Source organism: Muntiacus reevesi, chromosome 5 (genome assembly GCF_963930625.1).
Source record: "Muntiacus reevesi chromosome 5, mMunRee1.1, whole genome shotgun sequence".
NCBI classification, from domain to species: domain Eukaryota; kingdom Metazoa; phylum Chordata; class Mammalia; order Artiodactyla; family Cervidae; genus Muntiacus; species Muntiacus reevesi.
The window spans coordinates 44,296,089-44,311,022 of record NC_089253.1 but is presented as its reverse complement, the minus strand read 5'-3'; the positions used below and the strand labels follow the sequence as shown (position 1 = coordinate 44,311,022).

General features: G+C 50.9%; 1 long non-coding RNA gene across 3 annotated transcripts; it reads left to right on the top strand.

Annotated features, from left to right (window-relative positions):
* The first annotated feature begins 4,626 nt into the window (after nt 1–4,626).
* LOC136169827 (uncharacterized) lies at nt 4,627–14,101 on the top strand. 3 transcript variants are annotated; one of them, XR_010663443.1, is made up of 3 exons: nt 4,627–5,390; nt 7,704–13,939; nt 13,974–14,101. It is a non-coding gene; the product is annotated as an uncharacterized lncRNA (long non-coding RNA). The 3 variants fall into 3 exon arrangements; XR_010663445.1 differs by lacking the exon at nt 4,627–5,390 and having other exon boundaries at nt 7,462–7,873; nt 10,575–13,939; XR_010663444.1 differs by lacking the exon at nt 4,627–5,390 and having other exon boundaries at nt 7,462–8,576; nt 10,575–13,939.
* Nucleotides 14,102–14,934: the final 833 nt, after the last annotated feature.

Sequence of the window (14,934 nt, the reverse complement as noted above, 5' to 3'; positions counted from 1 at the left end):
AGTCTTAACCCCTGGACCACCAGGGACATCCCTGGACGTGGCTTTTTGGAGGTCACCATTCAAGTGTCTACACTGCAGGTGTGAGGAGATACAGGGAGAGTAGCAAATCCCTGGAGGGGAGAAGGAGGGGCTGGGACTCGTGTGGTTCAGCCCTGGTGACCCGCCAGAAGGGACATAGGCCGTGTCCAGAAGGCCCGGAGTCCCCAGTACAAGGTGTGGGGCGGGGCCCGCTTGCCAGGGTCTGAGGGCTGATGTGGCCACCCCAGGGCTGGCCCCTGATCACAGCTGGCTGGCCCTCTGCCTTTTCCCATGGGACAGATGTGCGGGTGCCCGGGAAACCACCCCAGAGTTCGGAGGTGGCCCGGGCCTTGGGGTGGGCCCAGCACAGAAGTTGTGTGAACTCTGCAGGGTGCTCAGCCTCCCAAAGCCTCAGTTTCCCCACCTGTAAGGAGGATGATCGTGGCCCCAAAGCCCAGGGCTGCCATGAGGTCTGAAGATGGAGTGGGCCAGCCTCCACTCTCGGGTGCAAGGCTGGTCCACACAAGGCCTCGGGGGCCCACTCGGCTCTGGGTCATCAGTGGGTGCCTCCGGCCCTCGTCCACGGCCAGCCTGCAGAGACCCATGGGCTGGGGAAATGTGTCCACACCCAGACCCCCATGCCTCATCCAAGGTGAACATCAAATAAATACATAAAGGTGGCTGAGCAAAAAATGCAGACTGTGTGCCGTTTATGTGAGTGATTAAAATTCTTTGGCTGGCCACGTTTCATCCCACCTCCAAGAGAGAAACAGTTCTTATTAAACCCAAACGCAATGTGTCAGGTGGGGCTGGTTGTTAGGTGGAATTTTCCCTGTTAAGCTTAGCCCAGAATGAGGGCGGCGTCTTCAAAGGGGCCTGCGGATCGCCGCCCAGCCCCACAGCAGGGCCCACGGCCCCGGCCTCCTCCGGGCTCAGCCCCCCACTCCACCCCCCACCCCCCAGCCCCAGCCTGGCCCTGTGGCTCTCCAGCACGTTGGCCCCCGGGGACCGGGAACCAGCCTCCGTTCTCTGAAACTGGGTCTGCGTGTGCGCCACGGGAAACGGCAACCCACTCCAGTCCTCCTGCCTGGACAATCCCACGGACAGAGGAGCCTGGAGGTCTACACAGAGTCGCCAAGAGTCGGACGTGACTGAGCAAGTAACATTTTCACTTTTTACACCGTATGAAGTCAGGAGGCACAATTCCGCCTCCTGAGGTCTGATCCGTACGGTGAAGCTCACCCCCGTGGCCTCTCACCTGTCGTGACCTTCCCACCTGGTTTCAGCGCCCGGCCTGGCTCTTCCCCAACATGGGGGACCCACGCTCTTGCTTGTTGCCTGCCGGGGACTTTCCTGTCCAGGGATGTCTGCCTTGGCTCGGGGGTTCTGGATAACGTCTAGTGACTCTATTGAAGAAAGGCAGAAACTTCCCTGGTGGTCCAGGGGCTAAGACTGTACTTCCAGCACAGGGGTCATGGGTTCAGTCCCTAGTCGGGGACTCTCATATGCTGAAATTAAGAGTTCACATGCTGCAGATCCCACATGCTGCGACTAAGACCTGGGACAGCCAAATAAATAAATATTAGGGGAAAAAAAAAAACCTTGAGGTAAATTCTGCTTCCAGCTCTGTTGGCGTTCTTGGTGCCAGGCTGACCCTCCCCCCAGGGTTGGCCGTTACATTTGAACAGTACAGTTGAGGTGGCTCTTGACCAGTGCTGGATAGGCAGCCCTGTGTGACCACAGTCCTCAGAGAAGGAGGCTCAGAAAGGAGCCACAAGGTCTGCTGGGTGAGCAGCAGGTAGGTGGGGGTCCTTGGAGCATGCTGGGCCCATTGAGCAGAGATCAGAGTCCAGGACACTGATGCTTCTGGAAGCTGCGGGCCAGGCATCCAAGGGAGGTCCCCACATTGGGGGTGGGATGTGATTCCAAAGGTTGAGCATTGCTGAAATACGTGATCCAGCCAGGGTACAGAGCATCACCTTTCCACGGAAACCCAGCTGGGCACCAGAAAGACTTGCCTTAGGAGTAAGGATGCCATCTTGAGGCAAGACCCACTTTAGAGTCCCCCAGAACAGACTTAAGCCTTTATAGGATTCAGCCGAGACGTTATGGGAAGGGAACCTCCCCGAGTTAGTGGGGTGCGGGAACACTTGGGTTCCCTAATACCCTCTAACACTGTGTGATGTCAAAGAGGTACAAGTTCAGGGAGCTACTCACCAGGATAAATACCAACATTCCTCAGAGGGATGAAAGAGGAGAGACGGTCTGCAGGATATACCCCTCATACAGTCTAGCGTGTATTAAAAAATTAGCAGATACCAAAAAAGAAAAAAAAAACAAAAACAGGAAAATGTGACCCATAGCCAAGAAGAAAGCAGTCAACTAAAACGAACCACTTGATGACTCACGGGCCAATAAAGTAATCACAAGGGCAGTAAGGCACTAACTATGAAAATAGAAACTTGATGAATTGATTTCATCAAAGTTAAAATATTCTGGACTTCAAAAAAAATTTGGTAAAGAAATCTGAAAGACAGGTGACAGACAAAGAGAGAAGACTCCCATGGCATATCTTGACAAAAGGATTTTTATTCAGAAGACACACAGGACTCTTAAACTCAATCATAAAATAAACAGCCCAATAAAAATGTGGGCACAGGATACGAACTTACACTCCCCAAAGGAGACAGCTAACTGGACAATAAATACGTGCAATGCTGCTCACCACCGTTAGTAATCACGGGAATGCAAATTGAAACCACAGGGAGGTGACACCACCTCCCCTAAGATGGTTTGTGTTAAAGATGGGCGTTACCAAGCGTCAGGCAGGATACAGGACATCTGGGATCCTCACACACTGATGGAGTGGAGGTGGGGGGGCAAGTCCAGTTGTCCGTCCACTTTGGAAGAATTTGGCAGTTTCTTTCTTTTTCTTTCATATGAAGATGCTCACTCAGACATCCAAGGAGGAACTGGCCAACAGAAGCAAAAACCTTTCTGGTGGAAACTGCAAATGTCTGGAAATTCGGCAGTTTCTTGCAAATTAAATACCCTGTTACTATACAACACAGTCACCCCACTCCCAGAGATTCACCCAGGGGAAAAGACAACCTACATCAGGGTCGCAGCAGCAGGAAGTGGCCAGACCCCACTCACGACCACGTGAATGATGAACAATCCAGGGCATGTTCGCAGCGAAAGGAATGAAGTTCAGATACACACCAGCTCATAAAACCTCACTACTGCCCTGCTGAGCAAAAGAAAGATGGACCCAGAAGAGCGCCTGCCACACCTGGTTCTCCTGGGGTGGGATCCAGACCTGGCAGATAAAAACTGTAGCACAAGACGGTCGACAAGTTGTCACTTGTAGACGGGAAGGGCCAACTGATTGCAAAGAGGCACAAGAGAACTTTCTAGAAGCATTCTGTACTCTGGTAAAGGTGAAGATTGCCCAGGTGTGTGCATGTATCCACTCATTCACTGACCTGAACTGGCGTATTTCATTGTGTGTGAATTATACCTCCATAAAGCTGATTATGGGACTTCCCAGGCAGCACTAGTAGAACATGCCTGCCAATGCAGGAGATTTAAGGGATGCTGGTTCGATCCCTGGGTCAGAAAGATTCCCTGGAGGAGGGCATGGCAACCCACTCCAGTATTCTTGCCTAGAGAATCCCAAGGACAGAGGAGCCTGCAGGCTGCAGTCCGTGGGGTCGCAAAGAGTCAGACATGGCTGAAGCAACTTAACACACACACGAAGCTGATGATTTTTAAAGGTCTGAGGCACTGGTGTTTGTCTTCCCTCTTGGCCCCAGACTAGTTAGTGTAACTGACAGGTGTGTCCAGATCCAAATGTTCTGTTGGTGGGCTTAGCCAGGGCCAGATTCCTGGGAGTGGGTAGAAGGAACAAGCATTAACCCCAGTGGTAACCCAGCCCGTGAAAGCCATGTTTCCCAGAACCTTTCTCGTGGTAACGAACCACCCCCGTGCCTCCATCTCAAAGGTCTGCAGTAGCAAAGTTCTGTGTTCATTGCACTTTACGTGGCCTCCCAGGAAGGCAGGAGGCAACTGCCGCACCCGGGGACACAGGCGCTGCAGGAAGCCATCTGGGGAGCTCTATCCACCACGTGGGCGCTGATGCTGGCAAGCGCCATGCCGGAATCTTCCCTCTAGCCAATTAGCACCGGGAGCTTCCCACCTACCAGTCTGTTGGCACCAGGACTGGAACCCCTCAGGCCAAACAGCTAGTCAGATAGGGCACGGCCCCACCCACCAGCATCCCAGCTGCCGGAAGAAACCCTGAGCCCACAGCCACCCCCAGGGGCCTGGCCCTGTCCCCCAGCATACCAGTGAGCCGGCAGCAGGGCCAGGATGCCAGGGGTCCCACTGCCAGAGACCCAGGGACAGTGCTCCACCCACCAGCAGTCAGGCACCAGACCTGGGGTCCCCTGGGCCTTGGCCTCACCCACCAGCTGGCAGACAATAGACCCTGGGGTACCAGAACCTGCCGGGTTAGGACAGCAGGCTGTCACCAGCTCCAGGACCACCTGGGCCCTATCCCACAGGCCAGCCTCAGCTCCGGGATTCCCATGGCCCTGCAGCCAGAGACCCCTGGGACCTGACCAGACAGAATTATCATATGATCCAGCAATTGCACTCCTGGATATTTACCCAGAGAAAACAAAAACGCTGATTTGAATAGATATGTGCATTCTTTTGTTCATTACAGCAGTATTTACAATAGCCAAGATACTGAAGCAACCTAAGTCTCATCAATAGATGAATAAATAAAGATGAGTTATGTATGTATATATATAAAAGATATGATATATATATATATATATGTATATATAATGGACTATTACTGAGCCATAAAACCTAATGAAATCTCATCATTTGTAACAACACGTATGGACCCAGAGGTTATTATGCTAAGTGAAATAAGCCAGACAGAGAAAGACAAATACTGGATGATTTCATTTATATGTGCAAACTAAACAACAAGACAGATGAACAAACATAATGAAACAAAAGAAGAGCTATAGATACAGAGAACAAACAGGTGGTTGCCAGAGGGAAGGATGTGGGGGAGGAAAGAAGCAAGGGATCAAGATCAAGAGGGACAGACTTCCAGTTGCAAAATACATGAGTCATGGGTATGGAATGTGCCATGCAGAGAATACGGTTAATAGCTCCGCTATATCTCTGCATGGTGACAGACAGTAACCAGACTGATCATGGCAATCATTCTGAAATGTATAGCAAAATGAATCACTACGCCGTGTAACAGGAACCAGCATAGCTGTTGCTATTGTTTGGTCACTACAGTCCATGGAAGTCCCCCAGGCTCTTCTGTCCATGGGATTCTCCAGGTAAGAATACTGGAATGGGTTGCCATTTCCTTCTTCTGGGGATCTTCCCAGCTCAGGGACCGAACCCGCATCGTCTGCCTTAGCAGGTGGATTCTTTACCACTGAGCTACCAGGAAAGCCCCAACTAACATAGTATCATATAGGGCGATTATATTTCAGAAACAAACACCCTCATAGAAAAACAGATCAGATTGGTAGTTACCAGAGACAGGGGTGAGGTAGGGGGAACTGGATGAAGGTGGTTATGAGATATAAGATAAATAAGCAGTAGACATGTAATGTACAACATGATAACTATAGATATGGGATATTTTATATGACAAATATAACTAACACCGCTGTATGAAAGTTTTAAGATAGTAAATCCCAAGTTCTCAACACAAGGGAAAACATTTTTCTATTTCTTTAACTTAGCACCTATGTAAGATGATGGATGTTCGCTAAACTTACTGTGATAATCATTTCTTTACGTGCTGCGTGCACGCATACTGAGTCACTTCAGTCGAGCCTGACTCTTTGCAACCCTAAGACTGTAGCCCACCATACTGAGTCACTTCAGTCGAGCCTGACTCTTTGCAACCCTAAGACTGTAGCCCACTGCCGATGGGATTCTCCAGGTAAGAATACTACAGCGGGCTGCCATGCCCTCCTCCAGGGGATCTTCCTCATCTAGGGATCAAGCTCACATTTTCTGTCTCCTGCATCGGCAGTGGGGTTCTTTACCTCGAGCTCCATCTGGGAAGCTGAATTTATTGTGATAATCATTTCAATATGCATGTAAGTTAAATCATTATGCTGAATACCTTAAACCTACACAGTGCTGTATGTCAATTATATCTCAATTAAGTTAGAAGGAAAAAACCCAACAATTAGCATGTAACTCAAGAGGAAAATGCAACCAAAATTGAGGAGAAAAATCCATCTACCCGACAGATCCAGAAATGACAGCGATGATAGGATTAGTAACCAGAACTTTAAAGCACATATTAAAACTATATTCCGGCACCATGGTAATGCCACATGAGAGCATTAGCAGGAATCAAAACCTGGGTGAGAGGTGTACTTCTGTTTATGGGCTGCACATGGTGGCATGTGGAACCTTAGTTCCCTGACCAGGAATCAAACAGGCGCTCTCCTCATCGAAAGCATGGAGTCTTAACCACTGGACCACTAGGAAAATCCCAAGAGGTGTACCTTTGTACACCTATAATACCTTCACTTGTATTCTGCAAATCTAAGATTATTCCCAAATTAAAAGTTTATTTTCTTAAAAGCTAGAGGAAAGGTTGCACATGTTAAGTAGAAACATAAAAGATATAAAAAGACCCAATTTGAATTTCTGGTGAAAATTATAATGCATCAGATCAAACGCACATTGAATGGGATCATAGCAGATCATCATTGCAGAAGGAGGGAGAAATAAATTTGAACTCGGAAAAACAGAAATTATTCAACATTAAACATGAAGCAAAAAAGACTGGCAAATACAGTGGAATTCCTGGAAGAGGGAGGTGAGGCAGGGAAAGATATTTGAAGAAATAATGGATAAAAAGTTTCTAAATTTGAGGAAAACTATAAACCTACAGGTCCAAGAAGCTCAATGAAACTCAAACACAAAAAAACATGAAGAAAAATGTGCAAAAGTACATCCTCATTAAATTGTTTTAAACAACAGAGAGCTTTAGTTATCTGAAAAGTTAGTTCCTCAGTCATGTCCGACTCTTTGTGACCCTGTGAACTGCAGCCCACCAGGCTCCTCTGTCTATGAAATTCTCCAGGTGAGAATACTGGAGTGGGTAGCCATTCCCTTCTCCAGGGCATCTTCCTGACCCAGGGATCAAACCCAGGTCTCCTCCATGGCAGGCAGATTCTTTACCATCTGAGCCACCAGGGAAGCCCCTTTTAGTTGTCCCTCACTTCATTAAAAAAATTACCCCCAATCTTAGCAGCTTGAGAAAAGCAGACATTGACTATCTCACAGGGTTTCTGAGGGACAGTGAAGAATCTGCCTGCCATGCAGGAAACCCGGGTGTGATCCCTGGGTCAGGAAGATCCCCTGAAGAAGGGAATTTTGTTTTCTTGGGAAGGTTCTGGATTCTAGGAGTCTGAGGAGGTTAGAGGTATAGTGAAGGACACTTTGGTTTGCAAAGTACAGATGCCCAGCACAGACTCCTGGGGGTTATTACATGATCGATATAACTTGGAATTTCAGGGCTAGATCAGGCTACCTTCAGGTACAGCTGGATCCAGGTGTTTGAATAAAGCTACTAAGGTTCTCTCCTCTTTCCCATTCTCCCTATCTTTTACTTTCAGTTCTCCTCATCTCTGCTGCATTTAGCAAGCCCCAGGAAGAACTCGATTTGCCCAGCATGGGCCACAGGCTCATCCCTGCGACCTAGGGGAAGTGGGGTACTGAAACTGCCTGGTCCCTCCAAGCTTCAATGAGAGAGAGAAATTGTACAAGATTCTCCAGAAGAAAAAGGGTAATGCTGCCCAAAGAAGGAGGGGAATCCAGTTCCACAGGGGAAAAAAAATTGTACTGTAGCCACATTCAACAGATTCTAGTGCTTATCTACACAGCGGGCACACGCTCAGAGCTTTATGGCCATATGTCTTCCAAGATTTCCACGTGACCATGAGCATCCAGAGGCCTTGGTCGCTCTGATCTCCAAACAGTTCAGAAAGGCAAGCAGGACCAGTCTCCCTTTACTGATGGGGAAACTGAGGGTCAGGGAGACGAGGTAAGTTGTCCAGCTCACTAGGTGCGAAGTTCCAGGACTGGTGCCAAGAGCTAGGTTCTCTGGCGTCAGAGGTCCCTGTGTGTCTCTGCTCTCAGCCTCAGCCTGTACCCCGCCCACCAGCACCGCCAGGATCACCACCACTGTCATCAACAGCACCATCACCGTAACAAGACACAAAAACCCCCAGACACCATCCCCCCGGCAATGCCTCCCAGAGCCACCGCTCTCAGCTGTAGGCACGGCCAAGGCACTGTGAAACTAAACCAAAAAGGAGAAGTTGATTGACTCAGAGTTTCCTAGCGGGAGCTCCTTTCTTGGCAGCCAGGACTGGGCCCGGCTCCTTCGTGGCTGGAACCCAGCTTCCCTCTCAGAGCGTTGGGATGCTTCTCCGGAGATGGCTGGGCTGATCCCAAACCCCTGGGAGCGTGTTTAGGAAGCAACACACGTGAGTCACTGGGGCTAACATTCTTTGGAATCTGACAAGGTTTCTACTTTGGGAACCTGCTTCATTGACTCAGCAGCAGTTCACCAGCAAGCGGGCAGTGAAGCTGGGAGCACACCCCTCTTCACAAGCCGTGCTGGGGCTGCTGGAGGCGGGGGTGGATCCCAGGGGCTGTGCTTTCGGGCTCCAGATGACTCCTGTATGGAATTCGGGATGAAACTGAGGTTCAGAGAGAAGAAGCGGTGCGTCCCAAGTTTCCATGTAACAGGAAGAGGCAGGACTTGACCCCCAGTCTGTGGCCGCAGAGCCCACAGACATCAGTGCCCCTGAGGGACCCAGGCTGGCCCTTTGGCTCTGCCACCTGCTCTGAGATGGGCTCTCGGTGGCTCTCGCCCAACTCTGGGGGGAGGATAGCTGGATGGGTGGTGCTGAGGGATGCTCCACATCCCCTTCACTGAGCAGACCCTGAGCTGCCTGAGTTGAAGCAAGTGTCACTCCAGGTTCCCCCAGAAAAGAGATGATTTGAGCTGAGAATCCTGCAGGGTAGAGGGGACCCACGTGAGGTCGGCGGTGTAGCGCATCCCAGGCGGCTGTCACCCTTAGGCTGAAGCGCTGTGTGCTCAGTCAGATCCAACTCTCCAATAACTCCCTGGACTGTAGCCCACCAGGCTCTTCTGCCCATTGGATTTTCTGGGAAAGAATAATGGAATGGGTTGCCACGCCCTCCTCCAGGGGATCTTCTTGACCCAGGGATTGAACCCAGGTCTCCTGTGTCTGTCTCCTGCATTGTCCAGTGGATTCTTTACCACTGCACCCCCTGGGAAGCTTTAGGCTGAAGGGGTGAGGGGAAAGGACCACTGCCAGGGCCTGGAAGGAAACCCTGGAGTGAAAGCTGAAGAGCGAGACAAGCCCTTCAAGGCAAGGACACAGCCTGCCCAAGGTGAACCCCAGGGGAAATGCTGGACATGGACATGCAGATTTCACTCTCCTCCCCCTCTGACCTGCAGCCAGAGCTTGCCCAGGGCCAAGCCCAATAGGAAGCCAGAGGCTGTGAGAGCCCAGGAAAGGGGTCCACTGGGCTGAGCCCCTGGGACAGAGTCAGCATCTGGCCCTGTGGATTTATAACGTCTCCTATAATCCAGAGAAAATGTCCTAGGTTTGGGGAATCTTGGGATGTGTCTGAGACCAGAGGTTGAAATGTCACAGGTGTATGACATTAAGATATTGAAATGTCTAAGAGGTGTCTCTTAGAGTTTCCCTACCAAAAAGGGGGTGCAGATTGGGAAGGGGAGATAGGTGGCCAAGGGGAGTGCCCCCTCTGTGAAGCAGGCAGGACATCTGTTCAGTGCTGGGTCCTCCAGCATGCCTGGGGGTCCTCTGGGGGTGGCAGTTGGCCCCGGAGACCCCATCGGGAGACAAGGGTGCACACAGCCCTGTCCGCAATACCTTCTCGTTCTGGTGCATCCATTAGTCCTGCAAGGAGCTCTCACTGTCTCTCTCCTTCTGAGACCATCAGGGGCCAGAACCCCCAGGATCATCACCAGGGACGGTCAACCTGTGGATTCACCCTTTCCCTCTCTGGGGTTTGCCTCCCCGTGGGAAAACCCAGGTCCCACCTCCAGCATCACGACACACCAACACCTTCACCCGCTGGGCCCTCCGCAGCCCCGGGCACTGAGTCCCTCATCACGTGGTGATGGGGCATGGCCCCCCGCCAGGCTCTGGGGAGACACTGTGAACCTGCCACTCCTCCGACTCCTAAGGATCTGAGAGCCTGCTATGATGGAGGAAACGCAGGCGTGGTGTTTATATGTAGAAAAAGCATCCAACTCAGGCTTGGAGAATGGCTACTACCCACCCTTGCCTGGTAAATCTTGCCTGGTATTCTTGCCTGGTAAATCCCATGAACAGATGAGCCTGGCAGGCTACAAGTAGTCCTTGGGGTCACAAAGAGTCAGATGCAACTGAGCAACTAACTCTTTCACTTTTTTTCTTCCCCAGGCTTGGAAGATCAGGGAAGGTCACCCTGCGTACGTGATGAGATAAGATCAGAACAGTTGCCACACAAAATACCCAGGGCATTGCATCCCGCTCACCCACCACATGAGGGCCCTGAGACAAGAGATGATGGCACCTGGGAGCTGCAAATAGGCCCATGTGCAGAAATATGGGGAGCTGGTAATAAGAGGGGGTGTGGAGATGGGCACAGAGAGATCTCAAGGGTTGTCCCCCGAGGCAGCAGCAGCGGGGTTTTAATAAGGCAGTGCCGAGGCCTGATGTTCAGGTTGAGAACGGCACCTCTGGAGGCCCGGTGGGGAACAGATCACAGCAGAGCAAGACTGGAGGTCAGAAGGCTGATGAGGAGGCTCTCAGCGTGCTGCCGGAGAGGACAGACTGGGCAGTGGGATTGGAGAAGGATATTTCGTCTGACACCAGAGCTCCTGTGACTGTCAAAGAGGTCAATATGGGTAGATGGGTCCCCCAGAGAGAGCGATAAAGCGGGTAGCAGCCAAGATGACTCCAAGGATTCTGTTTTGGAGGAGTGGGTGTGTTGTCCTCAGATAGAGAACATAGGGGAAGAAGGTTTGGGGTAAGATGGTGAGTTCCTTGTATCTGGTCACAGCACAGTTAACTGGAACTGGATCAGCCCCTCTGTCATAACCAACCATAAAACTACACAGAATACACGAGGCCACCATCTTCAACACAGTATCAAAGGCAGGGCAAGACTGCGATCCCCAAGAGAAGAAAAAAACATGCAGTGAGCCCCGAGATCTCCTTGGATCTGCACGTGGGGGTGCTCGCTGGACCACAGTGCAGCCTGTAAGTGTCCACGCAGAACTCAGAGGGCCCACTGAACTGAGGGTGCAGAGATGGGACTTTAGGATCTAGCTGAAGCAGCTAGAATCTTCAGGGCTGGAAGCTGCATGGGGAAAAGGGAGAAAGTCCATGTGAGGGTCCCTGGGTACTGGGGAGACCACCTGAGGTTTAACAAGTGGTCTCAATCCCTAAAGTTTTGAGAGTGGAACAGATATGCTAGACGTCAAGCAATGCTAGGGAACTTTGGGGGTTTTGCCCAACCAAAGTGGAACAACCTCATTAACACTAGGTCATCCAGACGTAACACAACAAAGGCTTCTTCTTAGTAATAAGGACCACATCTTTGAGTAAGGCCAACTGTAGACCTTCCATAACAAAGCTTAAAAACAACTTCAGTAAAATTTGCAATTTGGAGTTTGATTCTCACCATGTTAAGGAAGTTTGGGAGATACCTTCCACTTTCATCGACCATGACAAATAATAAACCAAGACCACACATATTCAAGTGATCAACTGGTAATTAAACTGACTGCTAGAACAAGAATCAACCCTTTTCAGAGGGAGATACTCAAATCCAGCATTTCTACAACACATCATTCACAATGTCCAGTATACAATCAACAATTACCAAATATACAAAGAAGCAGAACTGTGTGACTCATAGCCAGGAACAGAAAACAAGGATCAATAGAAATCAATCCCTATTGATTGATAGTCTATCCCTTCTCCAGGGGATCTTCCCAATCCAGGAATTGAACCTGGGTTTCCTGCATTGCAAGTGGATTCTTTACCAGCTGAGCTACCAGAGAAGCCTCCTAGAGAGCTTAAGTAACTGCAGATAACACCCATCCTTTCAACCCTACATCTCAGAGGACCCTGCCCCCTCAAGCAGATCTTCAGCCAACTTTGCACCTTTTGAAGCCCAACCACTAACTGCAAGTTCCTTACGAAGCAGAGAGGGGCCGTGGGGATCCTTCTCCGCCGACGAGAGCTGCTTTGGGAAAATTGCTATGCGTGGGGTTCCCCGCTGGTGCCAAGCAGACCAGTTCTCCTGCTTCCTCCCACTCTTGCTGAAAGTGCTCTGTGATCTTGCTTGATCTTGGGAACCAGCAGTCTCCCCATAGACACCCCATCCCCGTAGGATCCAGAACACAAGGGGTGGGGGACAGTTGTCAGGACCTGCTCTTGGCAACCCAGGTCCTAGGGTTTGTTGAAACAAACCAAAAATTAGGAACAGGGCTGCTGAGATGGGGGTGAAGAACTATGCCCCACGCCGGTCATGATTTGAAGTAGACTTTACCTGAGCACTCACCTTGGGCCGGCACTGTGCTAAGCACCTTACATTAACTGTCATAACATCCCTCTTTTCCAGGTGAGGACGCAGAGGCTTAAAGAAGTTTAGTGACTAGCACATAGACAATTGTGGGGCTAGGATATGAACCCAGGTCTCTCTGACTCCAGGAGAGCCTGTATGTTTAAAGTGAGGTGTCTGCCTACCTTTTCTTCAGCCCTGTTTCTTAGAGTCATCCTGGTCTCTGAAAATGAATCATCATCCTCCCAGGTCCTCAGGCCAAACACCTGGGATCCACCCCACTTCCCTTCTCCCTCCCGACGATTCACAAACCAAGTCTGTCTGTACCTACAAAGTACATCTTGAACCTGCCCCACCTTCCGAGCTCCATCTCCACTGCCCTCATCTGCTGTCTTCACAGTGGCCTCATCTGCTGTGATCTGCTCACCACCATTCTTGTTTCTCTTCCCGTATCACTCTCTACACCCCTTCCTGGGAGCCAGAGGCGTCCTTTGAAAGATTCACTCAGACCAGTCATTCTCCTCTTAACGCCCTCCCTTAGTTTCACATGCTGCTCAGAACAAAATCCGCAGTCCTTACCTACAAGACTGCACGCCCTGACCCTCCTAGCTTCACGCCCTCATTTCAGGTCATAAGCCCCAGTATTCTTAGTCTGCTCCAATTATACCGGCTTTTAAAACATTCTTGACAAACCTAACTTTGTTTCTGTTTCAGGACCTTTGCAGGTCTGTTGCTGTGTCTTCTTCAGATCTTCCGAGAGCTGACTCCTTGTCGGATCTCAATTTGATGCTACTTCCTCAAGTATCAAACATTTCCTGACAGCTAAAGTATACCTTCTCAGCCACAGAACTTCCCTGAGTCAACACAGGCATCTATTTGTCTTCTGTCTGTTTCCCTTGACCTCACCACCATTTCCCTCACATACACTAGGGATGCTATCAGGAGAGGAGCAATCTGATCATTTGCTAGGTCCTTGGAGGCCAATTGAGGAGACAGCTGAGTATAAATTTTTATGGATGTTGACTGGCTGGTTGGATGGGTGGGTGGAGGGATGAGAGATGGGTAAGGGGGTGAATAGATGGGCAGGTGTATGGATGGATGTGTGGATGAGTGGGTAGATGGATGAATAGATGGATGGATGGATAGGTGAACTGATGGACAGATAGATGGGTGGATTGATGGGTGGATGACAAAATAAATGGATGGATGGGTAGATGGATGGATGGATGGGTGGGTGGGTGGATGGATAGATGAGGGATGATGGATAGAGAGATGGGTGGATAGATAGGTGAATGGATGGATAGATGGGTGGATTGATGAATGGGTGGGTAAATAAATGGATGGATGGGTGGGTGGATGGATGGATAGATGAGGGTTGATGGATAGAGAGATAGGTGGATTGATGGATGGGTGGGTAAATGAATGGGTGGATGTGTGGATGGACGGATGGGTGGGTGGACGGATGGTTGTTAATAGAAAGAGTCCCCACACCCTCCCTTTCCTCCACAGTGGTTAGTTTTATGGCTGCCTTGATGTCGTCCATTGAAGGATGGCTCTTTAGAGGGCAGGGGCAGGCCTGGGAGGTCTGGAGGGGAGGCCCAGGCGCCCCCACCATCCCCACACCTGTTCCCTTTCTCCTCATGGTCCCTCCTCAATGAGACCTCACATATGACACCCCTTTGAGGGGCTCAGCTTTCCAGGAAGCTCCACCAGAATCAAATCACCGTGATCCCTTCCATGAATCACCCCCTGCAGATGCTGCTGGCTTTGGCCTCCCTCTTCTCAGCGTCCCAAATCCAGCCCCTCCGCTGGCCCCCACCCCCAGCCCAGAGCTGTCCCCCTCGCCGCAGCTGTCCACACTTACAAAGCCTGACTGTTCGATAAGGCTGTGCCAGCTGGAACGAGACACTTCCCGTCCGACGGGAGGTTCTGCCTGGAGCCTGGGGCAGCTGTCAGCTCGAGGGGCACAGGACCGGATCCGGGGCCTCCTGGGGGCCGGCACCCTCCGGGGCTGCAGCAGAGAGTCCTCCGGGCCTGGCTTCAGGTCCCCGAATTGGCTCCACAGAGTGGAAGGCTGGAGTGGGAGTCAGGGGAGCTGGGGGAAGAGGCTGCAGTTGCTAGAACCTTCAGAGACCTCATGTCCAGGGCCTTAGGAAAGCTTCCCCTTTCGGAGACACGGGGGTCAGGAGCTGGCCTGGAGTCTGGGGGCTGGCAGGGTCTGCTGGCCCC